The 20252-nt window shown below is 40.0% G+C and overlaps 1 protein-coding gene across 1 annotated transcript in view; it reads left to right on the top strand.

Moving 5' to 3' along the window:
• Nucleotides 1–20252, top strand: part of glceb (glucuronic acid epimerase b) — a 67713-nt gene that overhangs the window by 13643 nt on the left and 33818 nt on the right. The window lies entirely within an intron of this gene.

The raw sequence follows: 20252 nt of genomic DNA, 5'->3' as shown, positions 1-20252 counted from the left end.
ATACATGTATATGTATAAGTGCATGCACCGGTTTCTGGTAACTACCTTCGGATGATTACGCTATGGATATGATGTGAATTCTCGATAGTTCGCTTGGGCAAAATAAAACGAGGCTGTGCCCTAAAAACACGCGTTAAAAAAATAAAAACACGTGTGCCCTAACACGTCTCTCTGATTAGCTTGACTTTTTTTGGAGTCCAGTATGAACTAAGCGTGCTTTGATGTAGTTAGGTTTCCACTCGTAAACTTCATGCTCTGTATGTTACTACCTCCGGTCCTTCCACCAAGTGTATAACGAATATTAAAAAGAACATATTGTGATATACCTCAAAGAAGCAACATTTGTCTGGCCAGTGTTTTGTATCGTGATATTTGATGTAATGAAATTCTGTTTAATGCCTGCTGACCAAGTTGCTGTTCCTCTCAGTGGATTTTTTTTTTTTTTATTTACCTTTTTTCTGGCTCTTTGTGCTTTAGAAAAATTTGTTAAATCCCCAAGGAGAGTAGGATTCAGATTGTTTCCTGTTATGAACACAGATTTTCTATCCTTTCTGTGTAAATTGGGTAGTAAAGTTTGTGTAATCTTCGACTAGTTTCGGTCAGGTTGACATCACTTTGAATACACTAGTGAGCAAAACGTGCTTTTGTATTTTTATTAACATTTTCTTCTTCGAGATGGAGAGAAATATGCTGAAACTTCACCTCACGTATGATCTAACTCTCAAGCTTGGCATCGTTTTTTATTTTACGCTACATTTCCTGCCACATTAATAGACTGAGAATATTTATAATGGCTCCTAATGTGATTCTGTTCTTTCTGTTTGGGAATGAGCTTCCACTTCTTCCTCTTCACCGCCTCCCTGGCTGCACGCCGCAGATACAGAAATCTCTCAACCATGCAATGATGTTCAGACCCTTATTGATTGCCGAGTGCAAGTTGTGCCCAAAGGACGGGACCCAGTTGTAGTCTGGAAAAGCTTTGAAGTCGTCCGATTCATTGTTCAGTGTTATTTCTGACACGCTGGTGAGGGACAAGCCCCAGCCGTGTACGAAGATATCATCAGAAGCCTCCCTCAAGCGCTCTGCTGCGTGTCGCTGTTCAAATCTGAGCTGCCAGAAGATCACGATTGAGCTTTACAGCTGTGTGAGATGAAGCGAATGCTCACTGATACGTAGGCGTGATTTAGCCTTTTGGGCCGTAAGTCAGGACTGCGACCAAAGTAATCTGTTCCTTCCTACTTTATTTCTGTCTGCATCAAGAAAAAGGGTCTTGGAAGGCCATGTTACTTTTGGGACTTACTGCACAAATTCTTTGATTTAGACTTGCAGCTGATTTCTACAGATGCTCTGTTAAACATCTTGGATTCTTTCTAATCTGGAGCAATTTTTCATGCTTTCAGAAATATTTAAAAGCCTGAGCTGCTTGCATATTACTCCAAATTAATTGGCCTGATTTTGTTTCTGAAAGCGGAAATCAAGAGAGATGAGCTTTTACTTAACCCCAGCTGTGTTCTATCTCAATTCTTAAGTCCCTCCCAGAATTTTGCGATCGCAAGAATGAGTGCAAGACAAATTTTTTTTTCAAAATTACCACAGATTTTCCACAGAGTTGGGCCAAGATGTGTCATGTGACGTCATCAAAACACACATTCAGCCAAAGCCCCCTTCTGTTCACATGCATCAAACATGAGTACAGCTGAAACGTCTCATTTACCAAGAAACATCACGGCGAAAGACCGCGCAAAACAATTTCCTGCAAGTTCGCCAATTCAAGTAGTTTTCTGCAAAAAAACGCACAATAAGTTACATGACTCATTTTGAAAAAAGCTTCAGAAAAAGCAAGCATTTTTGGCCACAGCAATCACAAGGAAACTCTTGAGAAATTCTCTACAGGTTGTCAATTGTAAGTTACAATTGCGTCAGCCAAGTGAGGTACATGTAAATAATCAATACGGTGCCTTGCATCACATTTCCTGCACATTAACAGACTTGATGTTTTCTAATTTTTTGCACTTCTCCTGTTTGGCGATGACCAAGGCATTTACAGTTTGGTCGTAACTTGAGGTGGGACTGTGGTCTCTTGGGTTGGTTATAAAAAGTACAACTGTTGACTTTGTGTTTTTTTTATACTGTTGCTTGGTGCACATTTGGAATAAAATTGCTGTCTTGTCTATGCTTGGGGTCTTTAAAACCCTTGATTTGGTTGTATGCTTTGAAATGATTGATTGCTCCAAAGCCTGATAACCGCTGCCTACTAAGTCTGTATTGAGACAGGAAGGCATTGCATCATGTCCCAGTCGAATGGTAGCTTAGAATGTTGCCTTCTGTGCTGTCTTTATCTGAATGATTTTTGGAGGCAGGATGCATTTATCCTTTGCTCTCCTGCACATGCTGTAATTTAGTGAGTCAGCCAGGACGCAGGATATTATTTCTATTTCTCCACTGCACGCCTGTCTCAAAGCTCGTAAGACGAGTGAAGCAGCATACAGCAAGTGTAAGTTATATCCTGTGTATGAAACCTATATTATTATGTAATAATAATCATGTCATATAAATCCTGAAGAGATAATGATAATAAGTCTTTATTGATCACCATATACATATACACAGTGATGTTTTTTTTTTACACTTTGCATACCCCAGCATGTCAGGAAGCTGGGGTCAGAGTGCAGGGTCAGCTATGATATGGTTCCCCTGGAGCAGAGGGGGTTAAGGGACTTGCTCAAGGGTCCAAAAATGGCAACTTGGCAGTGCTGGGGCGTGAACCCCTGACCTTCTGTTCAGTAACCCAGAGCCTGGCAGTGCTGGGGCGTGAACTCCTGACCTTCTGTTCAGTAATCCAGAGCCTGGCAGTGCTGGGGCGTGAACCCCTGACCTTCTGTTCAGTAACCCAGAGCCTTAACTGCGAAGCCTCCACTGGCCACCACTGGCATCAGCATATTGATCTCAGTAAACTAAACCATGTCTGAATGTCAGCACGGCTTAATTGATCATTTTTCAATTATTATAATCTGATGTCATTTTAATTATTTCAGGAAGAATAATTATGTAGTGCGGCTAAGCTCTGAATACATTAAAGTGGATTTCAGTGAGTGAAGGTACCAAATCTTTTTCAATTTGCGAAGCTCAGTGTCATTAATGCCACAAATGAAGAGAGTGTCATTCCAAACTCCTCACTGAACTTTGCTGTTTGTCTTGTCATATGTACAGAAGTTCATTAATGTCAGTGTTTGAACTGGACCGTGGAGCAGTGGAATAAGGTGGCCTGGTCTGATATCAGGATATCATTCATCATAGAAATGTCTTAAAGCATCATGACCTCTATTATCTTACGTGCATTAGGTAGAATAGAGATAAAGTTGATTTAATAGAATTCATAGAAATTTTGATTCAGGGATAATTTCAAAAGTTTAACGCCATCAGCTAACATCCTACACACTTGAGATTAGTTACTTCAGTTGTGCGTTGTCTTCTACCGATGATTTCTTTCTTAATCATTGTAATAACGCTGCGTTCTCAAACTCCAATCTTTTCAGAAGTTTTGATTACTAGTACAGATTTCTAACAGTTAGGCTAGAGGGTTTATGAGGCCACTGAGATCTTCTTCTCGTCCAGTTTCCTCCACAGGAAAAAGAATAAACACAGACTGGAGAGCTTTGTCCTTTGCTCGATCATAGTTCAAGGTATGTTTTTCTTTTCTTTTCTTTTCTTTTCTTTTCTTTTTTTTTTTTCTGTGAGTGCCCTTCAGGAGCAGCCTGGAGTGTGTCCTCCCTGGGTGCTGCTCAATCATCTGTGTTCAATTCCTCATCTCTTCTGCCATACAATGGACCATTTCCCAGCAGCCTTTGTGTTTCTGCAGCATTTCAGACTCATAAAGCTCTTTGAGGTCATGGGGCCCACCATTTGTCATTAAATCCACACAAAAAAGGCTGCGAGGTCTAGACTGCGCTCAGTTTAGTTTTTTTTTTAAGCTTTTTTTTATTATTATTTTAGTCCAAACAGAACCTGGTCAAACTTTTTGAAAAGATTCCATGTTGGGATGATGTGGAATGTCAGTTGGAGGCCAGGGGAAGAAGTATGGGAGATTTTTTTTTTTTTTTAAGATGTTACCCTGTCCAGGCTGTCCCCTGCTTTGTTTTCCCTGGGATAGGCTCCATGCTGTGTGTAGCATAAGCGATGGACGGATGGATTAGCTAGTTATCTGATTTAGATCATTTAATACATACTAGGGTTGGGACATTTCTCCAGAGATGAGATGAGTAGCCATATTCCTTATCTCTGATGTAGAACCTCTCCTATGTCTTATTCTTATCTCTGATGTAGAACCTCATGTTTGCACTTACAACAAAATGATGACAGCTAGTCTTTTTATTTTTATTTTGGCTATTCATCGTGTCATTCCCTACAACCGTGAGGCGTCTGCACCAGTATCATCATTAGTGATGCAGCAATGCTGATACTGGTATCAGGTGTCTGTCCAATACCCTGCTCGTTTGCTCATATTCATATTTAATAACCAACATCTGATATCACTTGATGCTACGTGACGTAAGCCTATAGCGTATGTCGTTGCGCTAATGAACAGCCGACACGATGACCTCGATCTGGATGTATTTCAAGAGGAGATACAACAGCATCATCCTATAATAACCTGATAAAACATGGTGTAAGCTGATCAAAACATGGTGTTCTCTTTAATAGAATGAGTGTGCATGGCTGACATGAGCGTGCAGAGCGGCAGCAATGAGTGTAGACATAGCGTAGTCATTAAAAATGAGTGCAAGGTGCCGTGAATAGTTGTGGAAGGTTATTCGCAAAACACGGAGCAGTGAAAGCGAGCATGCAGAGAAACTGATACTCTTCAGTTCTGTAAGCACTGGGACACGCACACTACACGAGTTAAGTTACAATTTAATGCATGTACGTGTCATGCAAGTAAGTAGGTCAGTCAATTGGGATTATTAGCGGTACTGGTATTGACCAGTACCAAAAAAACCTGTACTCTAACTCTGTGTGGAAAATGTGACTGATCCATAATCAGTAGAGTTAAATGCTGCTTTGCGCTACACTGTACTTGGTTCAGTTTTGGGTTTCTGCCTCACTGTGGTCCTGAAGTTGCTCATTCACCAAGTTAATTTATCCAACTAGTAAAATTACTCCCAATGACTAGACCAGGCCTCAGTGGATATCTGTAGGTTTTTTTCATGATCTGTTCAGGATGCCACTGATCAGTTCCTACAGGATTTTGCAGAGTTTTTTTATGCTTACCTTATGCTTGATTTTGCTGTGGCTTTTTTCAAAATTTGCAGTTTGTGGAGTTTATTGTGCTTTTTTTATTTATTTATTTATTTATTTATTTATTTTTTGGAAAATCATTTACAGATAAGGATATAAATGTAAAAATGTCATCTCTGTGCTGAAGGAAAAAATGTCTGGAACACGTTAAACAGCACACGCATCTGTCGCAGCATCTGACACGACAAGCCACGCTTTCTGTTAATATACCTCTAGACTGGTGCGGACGAGCTCGGAAAACAAATCTAAGCTAAAATTTTGTTTTAGCTTAGTTTATTTATTTATAAAGCACATTTTAAAAACAAACAAGTTGAAACCAAAGTGCTGTACAAGTAATATAAAACAGATTTAAAACCCATTTAATAGTATCAAATACCGGTGGGCAAATGAAAATTCGACACCCTCGGACCGAATTAAAAGATAACAAATAAAAGTCTTCAGAGAAGATTTGAGCATAGCAATGGAGGGGGAAGATCTAATATGAAAAGGAAGACAGCCTGGGAGCAGTTAGTTAAACAGGACTTGTTTAACAATACCCAAATAAATTGTTAACTTGTGGAAGGTTTAAACAAGAAAACGGCGTTTGAAACGTTTTTGTGATCTCCATCATGCTTTACATTTTACATTTACATTTATTCATTTAGCAGACGCTTTTATCCAAAGCCTTAGCCATCCAAAGCTTTAACCATCCAAGCTAACGGCAATGAATTTACCTCAGCCTGTTAACCCCGCCCACATTACATTACTAATTCATTTAACTTTCCTGATGTGCATTTTGCCGTTAGTGCGGTTGACTAAATCCGGTGTCCCCTTTAAGATTTTTGTGTTTATGATGTCTTCGAAGGTCACATGACAATGCCAACATGGTGGATGTAGTATGTCCAGGATTGTAGCCATAATACACACGTATACCCATTAGTACGTACTGTTTCAACAGCCGTGCAGTAGGTACTGCATCACATGCAGTACGTACGGTCACAGTACACGGTTTCGTACAATCGGTTTTGAGACTAAATGTTATAACTTTGTTTAACAAATAAAAAAATAAGATTTTGAGAATAGTGACCCTAAAACCCCATCGTAGTTTTCAGACCCATAATAAATGCCTAGCTACCAGTGATGTACATGAATTTTTCCAAATGTTTCCATGCTTTCTCAAGTCTGTTATTACATTGCCAATTATTCAAGACTGGATATTTAGATGGATGGATAGATAGATAGATAGATAGATAGATAAAATGTTATTTATGTTTGGGAGAGCTAGTCATGTTCAGGCTAGCTAAAGAAAATTGAATGCATTCAGCCATTTATTTCTTAAATGCTTTTTATTTCCAGCATGTCAGTTACACTAGATCTTGCACTACTGTTCTGTATTGCACTATTAACACATTCGTCTGGGCAGAGTTGGTGATTTTATTTATTTTTATTTTTTTTTACGGATCATCTTTGCTGCCTTCATTGTAAAGGAAAGAGTTGTCAAGGAAACATGGTTTAAGGAAGTCTCTTGTTGACAGGTTAGAAATAAAAACTGTCAGGAGACGAGAGTTTCATTCCCTGCTGTGAGTTGGTCTTCAGATGTTCTTTTCTTTTCTTTTCTTTTCTTTTCTTTTTTTTTTATTCTTTACCCACACACACAAATATATTCCAAAGTGTTCATTTAAATTGATGTGTACTAACAAATGCCTTGTGGTTTGAATAGATGTCTGGATTTTGAAGGATTGTACTGAGAAATTGCATATAATGGTATACAATTCCATATGATTGTTAATAAGATACATGGCTCAGCCAGTCGTGTTGCAGTATGTGTATAAAACCACGCCTGGTCTTTTTCCATTCTTCAGCTGTCAAGTTTCAGTGATCCTGTAGATCGGAGTAGAACCTGATGAGATCTTCTGCTGTTGTAGTCCATCCACCTCAAGGTTCGGCATGTGGCGCATTCTGAGATGCTTTTCTGCTCACCTCGGTTGTAAAGAGTGGTTATTTGAGTTACTGTATCCTTCCTGTCCGCTCGAACCTGTCTGGACGTTCTGCTTTGCTTTTTCTCATCAATTTCTGTCTACAGAACTACTCACTAGATCTTTTTCAGGTATAAACATAAGATGTTGGCATGCGAGTTAGTAGTCAATTTTTGTTTCAGTGCGTACAGGATTTTTCTAAGCTGTTTGTGTTTGTTGCAGCCAAAAATGCTTGATTCTGCTGAAGGTTTTTTTAAAAAAAATTTTTTTTAAACCTCCTTCTAATTTTGCGATTCCGTTTGCAGAGGTTTTTTTGTGGAAAAGTATTTGAATTGGTGAAATAGCAATTGCATGACATTGTTTTGCACGGTCTTTCGCAGTGATGTTTGTTGGTAACTGCCCCCTCCTGCCGCCAAAACGGCTCTGAATCGTCAAGGAGGTGATGCACTGTGTGTTCTGACACTTTTCTGTCATAGTCATCATTAACTGTTTCAGCAGTTTGTGCTACAGTAGCTCTTTTGTGGGATCGGACCAGACGGGTTAGCCTTCGCTCCCAGCATGCTTCAATGAGCCTTGTGCGGCCATGACCCTGTTGCCGGTTCACCGGTTTTCCTTCCTTAGTCCACTTTTGGTAGGTACTAACCAAAACACCTGTCATTTTGGAGATGCTCTGTCCAAGCCGTCGTCTAGCCATCGCAGTCTGGCTCTTCAAAGTCAAAGTCGCTCACATCTTTACGCTGGCCCTTTCTTCCTGTTTCCAACAAATCTTCAAGAACTGACTGTTCACTTGCTCCTAAATTTTATATATATATATATATATATATATATATATATATATATATATATATATATATATATATATATATATATATATATATAAACATATATATATATATATATATATATAATGAGAGAGATATCTATCTTGCACCACTGGCAGGAGGCACTGTAATGAGATAATCAGTGTTATTCACGTCACCTCAGTGGTTATCGGTTTATATACATACTAATAGACACATGCTTATTTCTCACTAGTTGTGGAAGGTTGTTCTGTGCAGACTGTTATTAAATACAATCAGCACCGTCCAGGAAACGACCGTTTTGTGCTCACTGATGCACACATGCTTGTATGCCCACACACAACATGCATGCCACCACAAACAAGCGTGTGTGTATTGCACTCCTCTCCTGTTAGCGCCCAATCTGGAATCTGCTCTCGTACCACCGACGCAAGCCAAGCATGGTCTCGTTTGAAGAAGAGCAGCACCTTAACCATCTGCTCATTTGGAGCGTGCTCTGAAAACAGGTTTTTTTTTTTTTCTTTTTTCTTCTTTGCACCGGCGAGCTGGCTATATTTTCCTTTCAATTACGACACTTCACATCAAAGAGCGCACAGAAAGCTCTGAGAACAAAGGTCTCCACAGAGTCAGGACGCTAATATCATGTTTGGGGTCAGTTGTTTACTTTCTGTCTTTCAGTTTATTGCAGGCTTTCGGGCTGCACGACCGACCGCCCTTAATTACGTGCCTTGGATTTTTTTTTTTTCACACATCTTTCACACTTATTCAAACATGATTTGATTTATTTATTTATTTTTGCTTTAGAAAAGTACAGATTTGCTTTTAGTTCTATTGTTCCAATAGTATTCCTGTCATTTGTGTCCTACATGTTACAGGCTGCTGTTTAGACAACATGACTCGTCTTAATGTCCGTGTCGTTTGTTAATCGTCTTTGCAGTATTGGCTTTTGCCATGTGGAGCTTTCAGAAGCCTGCAAAATGCGAATGTACCAGAATTGTTTGTGTTTTTGTGAGCATTCTGACCTTTCGAAGTCTCCAGGTAAGTGTACTGATAAATTGTGTTTGTGAGACTTGGGGGGGGGGGAACAAAACAATTTTGGTCACTTCAATACAGGATAATCTTTTGTCCATGACACCTTACAATTTCATCAGTTTCTTCTTTAATATATACTTTAATCACAAATCACAATATGCTTTTTTTTTGTCACCTAGCCGTGTGTGTGTGTGTGTGTGTGTGTGTGTGTGTGTGTGTGTGTGTGTGTGTGTGTGTGTGTGTGTGTGTGTGTGTAATAAAGGTGTTATTTGTGTTGTAACCTGTATATATATAATTATTGTGTGTGTGAGAGATGTGTGTATGTATGTGTGTATTTACTCACTTAACTTTGTGATAAGTAAGGATTAAAACATCGGCTGTGCTGTTCTCGGAATCCAGTCCGTGAGCGGGTTGTGATGTGGCCGAGTGTGAAGCGGATGTACTGATGTAAATCCATAGATGTTCACAGCAGATCCGTTATGGCTGATCGGTGCACATGTCCTGCTTTACCTGCTGGTTTGATTTTTAGCTTTTTGTAGTAGACAAACACACACACACACACACACACACACACAAAAATCTGTCATATAACTATAAATTTATTCATAAGTGCTGTACTTTTGCTTGTCAAAAACATTTTCATGTTGGTTTTTCTCATCATGCTGTATATTGAGAAACTAAGTGGGAAGTTTTTGATATTTGTTTTAAAAAAAAAAATACCGACGATGTGCGTTAAATCATTTTAAAACGTGTTTCACGTCAAACAGACACCTGCGTACAGTGCTCACTTCCACCTGGTTGGTTGAGTTTTGTTTTTCCTGCAGTCCTCCATTTCCCAGTGGAATAACGTGTTGTTAGAAAGCCTGGCTCGGTGCTCTCTCTGCTCTACTCTGCTCTTACGAGTGCACAAAGTTTCACACATGCCCCTTAAGAGCATTTCTCTCTGACGCGAGTGGTGGAAAGCAGAGAGGTCTGCTCTGGGTGAGTGTTAAAGATCACCGGCGCTGTCGTAGATTTCCAGAACATGTTCACAGACCTGCAGCTGCAGAATACGTTTGGCTCGGTGGATATTACAAAGCCTCTTTTTTTGTTTTGTTTTTTTTGTTTTTGTTTTTTTCATATTTCGGATGAATTTTAATAAGCAGTGAAAAATTAGGGCGCCTCTCTTTACTAATTATGCCTAATCCAGAGCAATGGAAGCGGATGGTAGGCGTGTATCAGGGATTTTTGTAGACCTTTGTAAACACACAGCAGATTTGGTGCGCCTTTCCCTGTCAGGATTTGTGAAGCTGACTGGCGGGCATACATCGTATGCCGTTGTGAACTTGCCATAATTTGTAATCACACCATGCCATATTTCGTAAGACTCCTTGTATTGTAAAACGCTTTGATTATACAATCATTTATATTTATCCTTTACTCCTTTATTTATTAACGTGTTCTCTAAATGACTCATCGGCTCTCGTTGGCGTCTTTTAGATATTCGTTTGTGCCGTGTTGAGAACTAGATTTGCATTTTTTAAAAGAAGTTCGGAAAGAAGGAAGAACAAAGGGACCGGAGCGAGAGAGGAAACGGGAACTGGAGAAAAGCAGAAGGAAAATAAGTGAGAAACGAGAGGGGAAATGTGAGGCAGACGGGAAGAAAGGAAATGAATAACAAGAGGAAAAGAGAGTGCAGAAAGGTCGGAGCAGGAGGAAAGGGTGTGTCTGGAATAGAAACAGTGCTGCCTGCTGAAGCTGTGTTCAGAGACAGAAAGGCATTGAGTCACGTCTGAATTAAAGGTTTGCATAGAATGGTGCCTTCACCTGGCTGTTTTTTAATTTTTTTTTAAAATTGTATGTATATATTTTTAAGTAATTGATTCATTTATATTGATGCCAGCATTTCCCATAATCCAGTGCGTCAGCCAGCCTGTATAAATGGGCATGGAAAACAATAAAAGAGATGGAGCAGGTTGTGGTAAACAGTGGTAAAGTTATTTTCAAATTATTTTAACTTTAAGAATTTATTTTGACTAAGAACAGATGTTTTCTCTTACCTGATGGACTATTTTTGTGGTTCTTAAAGTTCTGAGCAAAAACTCTTAAGCACATTGTGTCATAGTCATGACCTCCTGACTTGTATGCACGAACTAACGAGGATGATCTGAAGGCTGCAGAAAGCGGCGCTCCTGATTGGTTGTGTGTGAAGCTGAGTGTGACATCACAAGATGGCAGTTTGGGTTGAAAATGAGAGATGTTTTTCAACAGGAAAATCTCAAACTTTTAAACGCAATTAGTGTAAGTAAGGGATAATCCACGCCTAGGTGTGCATTACACGATTTTAAAACATGACATGGAAGTAAAGAAACGCCTGACGTGAAACTGATGGTGGTTGCCTCCGCAGATGCGTTAAAATCGTGTAATGCACACCTAGCCGTGGATTATCCCGCGTATACCATGGTCACTTGCTAGCATTGCAAGGATGTTAAAGCAGTCATTGATGTTTGCAGTGAAAATTTGATGGAAAAGATAAAGGTTAACATTTTTGTTAGTCATTTTATATACGGGTCTCTGGATCTAGAATTCTGCCCACTCTAAATCATACACGGAGATAAAGTAATGCAATAAGATTATATTTATCTGAATGAATTATAATAAATAGTTATGAGAGAATGCGAGAGATGTGCGTGTGTGATTTACCTGCGTCTGTGCCGTGTTTATACTAATAACGCGTTCTACTAATAACGAGTTTAACTACTGTATGCATCTGTAACTGTATGTTACTATGGTTACAGATGTCTATAGGCAGCGCATGAATTTAGAACGGTGATCAAACTGACTGGAACTACCTGTGCATTATAGTTTGAATGCACACCTTCCAGCCAATCAGAATCGAGTATTCAGACAGAGAATGGCATAATTAATATTAATAGTAAATGGTAAATGGTGCACTTATATAGCGCTTTTATCCAAAACGCTTTACACTGTGTCTCATTCACCCATTCTCACACACACACACACACACACACACACCAATGGTAATAGAGATGCCATGCAAGGCGCTAACTTGCCATCGGGAGCAACTTGGGGTTCAGTGTCTTGCCCAATGACACTTCAGTGTGTGGAGTCATGTGCGCCGGGAATCGAACCGCCAACCCTACGATTAGTGGACAACCTGCTCTACCACCTGAACCACAGCCGCCCCCATTACTATATATTTTTAATAGTAAAATAATTTAATAAAAAAAGTTAAACAAAGTAATTTTTAAATTTTCAATAATAATAATAATAATAATAATACATTTGACATTTATTAATTTAGCAAACGCCTTTTATTTAAAGCGACTTACAAATAAGGATTAATAATAATAATAATAATAATAATGGTGGTAGTTATTGTTTTTATAAGAAAAAGAAGCATTGTGAACACTGAATTATTGTAATTGAAGAATTCATGTGATGGGTTATTATGCTTCAAATATTTACAGGATCTTAATTTGCCCAGAAGTTTAATATGACACTTGTTTTCATTGTTTTGTACTACGATTAATTGGGTCTTTTTTCAACCTTCCATGACTGGAGTGTTGTCTTGTTGTCATGTTCTTCATGCTCAACTTTACTCGAGTGTTGTTTCTGTCATATCTTTCATTTTAAACCCACACTTAGGCTTTGATTTTGGCTTCCTGTGCTTTTTGACGCTGTGCATCCAGCTGTTCTTCCCAAGTCACTGACACCACGTTCAGTTCTGACTGTGAACATCCCGGCATCAGCGTGCGTTTAGATTCAGTCGCACATCGTTTCAGTCGTCCTGCATTCGTTATCGGATTAAGCGTTAGTAATTCCATGTGTCGTGCTCCTGTTTTCTTTGTGTTTTATTCCTCATATGACAGCTTTCACATTTAATGGAGCTTTCCAAATCTTGTTTGGACCTCAGTCTTAGCAGAAGGATTGGCACGAAACACCATCGAGTTTGTTGTTAAAGTGGATTGCATCACGTTTGAGTCTCAAGAACCGTGTAATTGCCACTCAAAGGGTGGACTGAAGTAGTGTCTCAGGTTTAGTGACTTATAAATTGGATAGTCTGAAGTGCTTTCGACTTCCTCGTTTCCTTTTTCAGTAATGGATCACTTTTATCCTGCTCCATCTCTGATATCCTGAGAGTTCGTAATCCATTTGACTCAGCACAGCAAGTGTGTGGTGTGTGGGTTGATTATTTATTTATTTATTTATTTATTTATTTATTACTCTATCTGCACTTAAGTATCAGGATTATATCCAGATAGGGAATAATCAGAGGTGGAGTTGCACCCAAGACGCATTTAAAACTGATTAAAACCGGATCGCTTAAATCATTTCTTGAGACCTGGGACAGATTTTAAGCCGCATGCTACACATTTGTAAGTGCATCAGTCTCTCCAGGGCACATTTAATAACCAAACCCACTTCTAATGTACAGTCAACATTATAGCACACACAAGGAAACTTTAAAAATATGATGCTGTATCATAAAATCCAGATACAAGACATATAAAATGTCCAGTGTAAATGGGTTCTGTGTGTCATGCAGTCAGTGTAGAGCCGTCTCCCGTTCCTGAAATAATGGCTGTTCGCAATCTGAAGATGATTCAGTATTTGCTAGTCTAGGTTTTGCTAGAGAGTCTGGTGCTTTTTGTAAATAAATCAATTGTATATGGGCAACCACTATATTCGCCACGAACTAATTAAAAAAAAAATGTGTGTTGTGGATGTTTTCAGTTCAGTTTTATATGTATTAGGTTTTTAACAGTAGACATTTAGGCACAAGTATTGGCGCTATTGTTTGAAATGTTTACGGTATGATAACCTAGTCTAAAACTATCACTGTATTAACTGAGTTTTAATTAAAAATTAACCCAAATGTACAACAAAATCCCAAGTTATTTTTTAATGAACGTCATTTCTATATAATCTCTCACTTTCAGTATTTATCATATTATAAGCTGAAAGACCACGACGTAGTCAGTGACTACATTTACATGGACAGCAGTAATCTAATTATTGACCTTACTCTGATTAAGATAATAATGTGATTAAGGTGTTTACACGAGTCGCTTTTAGAATACTCCTGTCATGTTCCCTTTTACATCTTATAGAACATAATTAGATTAACAGCCCGCGTCATTACGTCACTGCGCTACGCCGTCCGATGTCCCTCCAGAATTTCACGTATCAACATATAGTTCATCTTCGTTATGGTACCGTATACAGTTTTGGGTGTCTTTATTGAATTTTTTTTTCGAACGCTTTAAGTTCATTTAATTATTTGTCATGCTGTACGTGCTAATAGACAACTGCTTGAAGCTGTGGGCTGCGTCCCAAACCGCGTATTTACTGTCTGTATAGTAGCCGAGATACATGTATTTTTCCCCCACTACAGGCCTATAGTAGGCAAGTACGCGGTTTGAGACGCAGCCGTGCTCTCTTGTTCGCCGTAAAACATAAAACTGCCGTGTGTGATCGTGTCCTGTCGCAAAATGCGGTGAAAACTCTCACACGACGTTCATAGTGTGATTAAGGTGTTTACATGTCTGTAATACACGTCCATAATGCGACTAAAACAGGAGTACTCCACCTGTCTTAACTCGGTTAGAGCTTAATTCGAGTATGACCTTAATTAGATTAAGGTAAGTAAAAATTGCTGTTTACATGGTAGTTTCTTAATCAAAGTATGGTCTTAATCGGGTTTAGAGTGGATTATTGTTGTCCATGTAAACGCAGCTGCTGATGGAAGCCGCCAGATGCAATATGGATGAATGTAGGAGTAAGGAAAAATAAATACTGATGTCTTTCAATTAGTGTTTTGAAAAATTCAATGGTAAGGTAAGAAGAAAGGTGGAAATCTTTCTCATATATATTTATATATATATACACACACACAACTCTACAGTGAAAATTCTTTTTTTCGCATGTCCCAGCTGAGGCTTGAACTAACAACCTTCTGATGACTAGCCCTGTGCCTTAACCACTGAGCCAACACTGTCAAAATTACTCATGCCCCGTGTGAAATAACCATCCAATCATACACCGTGACTCACCGTGACACCATAACAACCCTAGTCACAAAGCAGCTTTACAGAAATCCAGATCCCTAATGAGCAAGCCTGAGGCAACCATGTCAAGGGGAAAAACTCCCTGAAAGACATGTGGAAGAAACCTTGAGAGGAACCAGATTCAAAAGGGAGCACATCCTTTTCTGGCTGACACCAGATGGTGGGTTTATAGATCATTACAGTATTCAGGTGAAGCGGAGCAAAGTCCGAGAGTATGCAGTGTGTCGAAAGGATGTTCAGAAGGAGGACATTGTGTGTAAGACACCTGGTATGAGCACAGTCCAGCGACTACATGTTCTTCGGAAAAGCTCATTGTGTCAGTGTTTGTTTTAGTGAGAGCTTGTGTGTTGAAGAGCAGAAAGCAGAAATCAGATTACGACTTCAAGATTCTGAAGCTCGTGGACAGAAGAGTGTACAAAAGATGTAGTGAATGGGTGGGAGGTAGCATCCAGGACTTGGACTGGCCGTTTCCCAACATACAACCAGCACTTGATTTACAGCGTGTCCGATACAAAGCTGCTAACATGCGTTTGTAACATGTTAGTGGGTGGAACGATTGAGCGGAGATTGATTGAACGGCTCAGTTCCGGCTGCCTGTCTCAGATCGCTGTCAGCCAGCGTGCTTTGATGTGGAAGAGGAGTGATGGATGTCCTGAAACAGCCTCCTGCTGTCCTACTTTCTCACATCGCTCTCTTTAAGCCTGAATGTCTCTCTCCGCTTCTGTGCATCTTTCTTTTTCCTTTTTTCTTCCTCTTTGCTCTGTCTCTTATTGCAGAGCATGAATCATAATCCTGATATGAAAGGGACGCCTTTGATTAGCGCATAATATCTTGTGCATATGCACAGTTGAGATGCGGGTGACTAATCTTTCCCCTTTCCTCCTCAGAGACTCGTCCTTATCTACTCCCCCCCAATGCGTTTTATCAGATGGTGATGCGAGATCACGACATCAGTAAAAGGCTTTTTATTTCACACTTTGGCTGCTTAATATTCCAGACTAGTCCAGAAAGCAACAAGATGCTCAGCATTCAAGCTTGGCCTTTAACTGACTGGTGGCTCAAGCCCTCACACTCAACCCCAACATAGTGGCTGTGGGTGCCAAAAAAACAGCCTTCATGATGAAAGTCATTCCATGTTTGTCTGTGTCTCATGGTGTGTTGCTGTATCTCTGTTCTCACAGCAGGAGCCCTGCAATGAGTAACACACTCCCTAGGCTCCCTGATGCTCTGTGGGTTTGTCAAATGCCATCACCGAAGCATTAGCCCGTGTGTGCCAGGCATTTATCATCAATGAATAATCGCACACGCTCGGTCTGCAGTCAGACACCAGCTTTCAGCCTCGCAACCGTTTGCTCTCACGGCTCGTTTGGTTTCTCGTCTCAAGAAATCGACAGAGCTTTAAAATCGCACCCTTTTTTCCCCCCTCGTCTTCTTTATCTGTGCGCCATAAGATGCAGCGAGTCCAGATCAAGCTTTCAACTCCTTTCCTTTTAAGAGTGCACGCTCCAGGGTGTTGGTTTTAATCCAAGCCGGGGTGACTCTGACAGGTCAGCGCTCTCTCTGAACCCTCCCGAGTTCCCCTAGAGCCGAGCGTGTTCTATAGCCCGGAGCGGTCCTTCTTAGGTGGCCTAGTTAGGAGATCCTTTAAAAGACTTCATTTGCATTGACTTCAGTGCACAGTATGAGCCGTCGTTAATGCTCCACAGGGTTTGAAGTCAGAGTTTATATGTGGAAAAGGTCTCTTAGTTTTCTGCTATCTTTTCTCTCTCTCTCTCTTTTTTTTTTTTTTTCTTTCTCCTTTTCTTTTCGGCTGCTGATATTTGAACCTTTTGGCCCCACTTTGAGGGAAGGCTTGACTATTTGCTTTGTTGTGCGTTTTGCATTTTGCACTGTTTGGCAGCAGTGCTGTGCAGATGTAGCAGCATCACGCCTCTGACCTGCTGAGGATGAGAGGGATATACCGAGCCATTATGAGCATTAAAATACTGTGGAATGGAGAAAGCACTGCAGGAGTACTCCAGCAGGCTAAAATCCACCATGCAAGCGCACAGCTTACAGTGTTTCCTGTTTAATTGCGACCCCTAGATTAGCATTTAGTGTAATAATAATAATAATAATAATAATAATAATAATAAAACTATTAACTTTCATTTATTTTGGGGTAGACAAAAGAACTATTTAGTACCTAATAAACTGGTAGTGTGGGCTCTATATGGAGGGAATGTGTGAGCAAGATGGCGCATCCAAATGCATGCAAAGCCTTTTGGAGAAGCGTAGAAAATTTGCAGCTGAGCTCCAGGCCCTGCTTATACCTCGCATTAACATGCTTTTTCTCAGACAGCTTTTGTCCACATTATAAAAGCACACGTTGCAATCGGAAAACGGTCGGATCAGTCTACCACTTGTGTAGATCTTCTGCATATCTGGCAGGTGGAAATGCAGTGCATCAGGCTGGCATTAGGCAGAAAGTAAATGCTCACAGAATGGAGTGGCATTAAATTATTCCAGCAAAAACACAGACCACCAAATAGCAAAAGATCTTCTGGGGCGGGAAAAAAAAACGAATGACTTTTTTCATACTGTAAGAATCTCTGGTGATCCTATTCCTGCATACTGACAGCTGGCTGACTCCCACACACAGTCTTGCTAGTTACCTTATTTGCATATTGCATGGGAGACACGAGACCCAGCAAAGTCTCTATAGTAAAGTCTGTCTACTCTGCAGCCATCTTTGCAAGGCGGCGGCCACACTGGACTTTCAGCATGCGAAATTTCTTCAGAGACCGCTGCAAATATGGGCGGCAACTGGATATGACATCACATGCCAATGTTAATATATACCGTATGTTCCTGTATGCAACAGCACCGCAATCCAGGCAACTTCTCTTTAAATGTTTGATTTTTTTTTTTTATATTCTTTTAAAACCGGATGGTGTGACACGGCTTTAATCGTTCTGAAGTGCTCACGTCGTGACGTGTCGATCTTCAATTGGTCACACGTCTTCAAATGATACGAATTCACAGGTCAGAGTTCACCGAACTTGAACTTTGAAACACAGAGGAATGAGAAACTACTTCGTGCCAGTCTCCAGTGTTTACATGCGTACGAATGGAAGTCAATGGAAATTTCGCATGCTGAAGGTCTAGTGCAGGGGTATCCAATCTTATCCAGAAAGGACCGGTGTGGACGCAGGTTTTCATTCCAACCAAGCAGAAGCCACACCTGAGTCTATTGAAAACCGAGGTCAACTGATTAAACAGGTGGAATCAGGTGTGGCTCCTGCTTGGTTGGAATGAAAGCCTGCACCCACACCAGCCCTTTCCGGATAAGATTGGACACCCCTGGTCTAGTGGGATTGGTGGTGTGATACCATTACCACCCCAGACTGTGTTCTTTTCCTCACAACAGCTCCTCCAAAGTGTTTTATTCGCATTATACCACAGCAGTTTGTCAATGCTAGCATTTTTTTATTTAATAAATAACTTTAATTTAATAATACAATTTTTTTTCTTCCTGTTTATAGTTATATATAGTTGTGGTCCATCGGCTAAACAAGTTAGTTCTAAACAGACATGTCCTCACAATCCTACCCCTCCCCTCTTTCTTGAAGTTAATAAGATTAATAAGAATAATAACCTTGCACCTCGTCGTATAGCCGAGTAAAGACTTTCTCACGTCGGAAAACTTGACCTCTGATTGTTACAAAACATCGAGAGTGGAGACTCCTTCCAATAGTGCTAAATGAACATCTCCTCAGAGAACACTTCACCATATCACCAATAACACACATTTTTACAATGTGCTTGTGTGAAGTTTCCACCATACGAGTCCCTGTGTCAGCTTGTTACCATAGAAACGCTTCTGTATTAGAGCAAGCTCATTAATATAAATGTGGCGCTACCATCACAGCTGCTGTTACAGAAAATCAATCTGCACCTTCTGACCAATCAGAGTTGACAATTCAACATCGCTGCTGTCTAATCTCAGTTATACAAGACTACTTATACTCCTAATCTACTTGAATTTGAGAGACCCATAAAAACAAAATGGATCATTTCTAAGCTGACATTTCCAAATTAATGGCATAAATAATTTGTACTTTTTTGTTCCAGTAATGCAAACAATAATCCATTCTTGTTGCTCCAGGCTCTATGCACGCACTTACTTATTTCCATGATCAGACTGACATGATGTTTCTTCATGGTCGTTTATGGTAACGGTGAACCTCAGACCCAAGGGTAAACCAAATCCCGAACGGCTTCCAACATAAAAACGTGTAATGTCTGTCGTGCACTATATGGTCAATAGAAACCCATTTAAGACTCATCCTGTACTTTTTAATACCTGTTCCCCTGACCTTTAGCTAATCTGGCTTTTGCAGTTTGTTTCTATTATGGTTCGTGCCTAATTGTTTCAGTTGGGTTCAGGCTGAAGTTAAAGATGGATTAGTCAGCATGCTGCCATAAAACAGGGCACTTACCTGTGTCACGATGAACAAACTGCAGGATCAGAACATTCCCAGAAGCACTGATGCCTTAAATGTGCATAGTCAGTTTTAGTACTAAAAAGGTCTGACTGTTTCCCAGCTCATGCATTTAATAACACGTGCACTTGCATTTAATCCAGTGAACGGTTTCCACTTGTCCATTACTACACAAAGGTATATCAGTACAAGCTGTTAACGAGTATCCAGGTCAAATTCGCACGTCATCCAGTTACAAATATGTAGATATAGACTCTGTGTTAAGGCAAGGTGTAAACACAGCGTCAGAATCATGCGAGTTTGTAAAAAAGCTTATTGCATCTCCCTGGCCACGACACACACACCCTTTCAGCTCTCTTTTTGTTCCCATAATTCACCGTGACTGGGCAGAAAGCTTTTCCAGGGTCAGAGGCGAACACACATCACCGAGGCCACTTTTATGACTAGAAAGTTTAAGGGGCCTCGAGGACATCCATCTGGGATTCAACAAAAACCTTTTTTTTTTTTTTTTTTGGATAAAGCACTGTTGCTGGAGTTTTTATCTCTGTATTGTTAATGGCTTTTTAGGAGAGTCAGTGAAGAAACTCTAATAACTTCGGCAGCACTTAATGAGTG

Source organism: Ictalurus furcatus, chromosome 27 (genome assembly GCF_023375685.1).
Source record: "Ictalurus furcatus strain D&B chromosome 27, Billie_1.0, whole genome shotgun sequence".
NCBI lineage: Eukaryota > Metazoa > Chordata > Actinopteri > Siluriformes > Ictaluridae > Ictalurus > Ictalurus furcatus.
The sequence above is the reverse complement of the archived record's forward strand: the minus strand, read 5'-3'. Positions and strand labels throughout refer to the sequence as shown.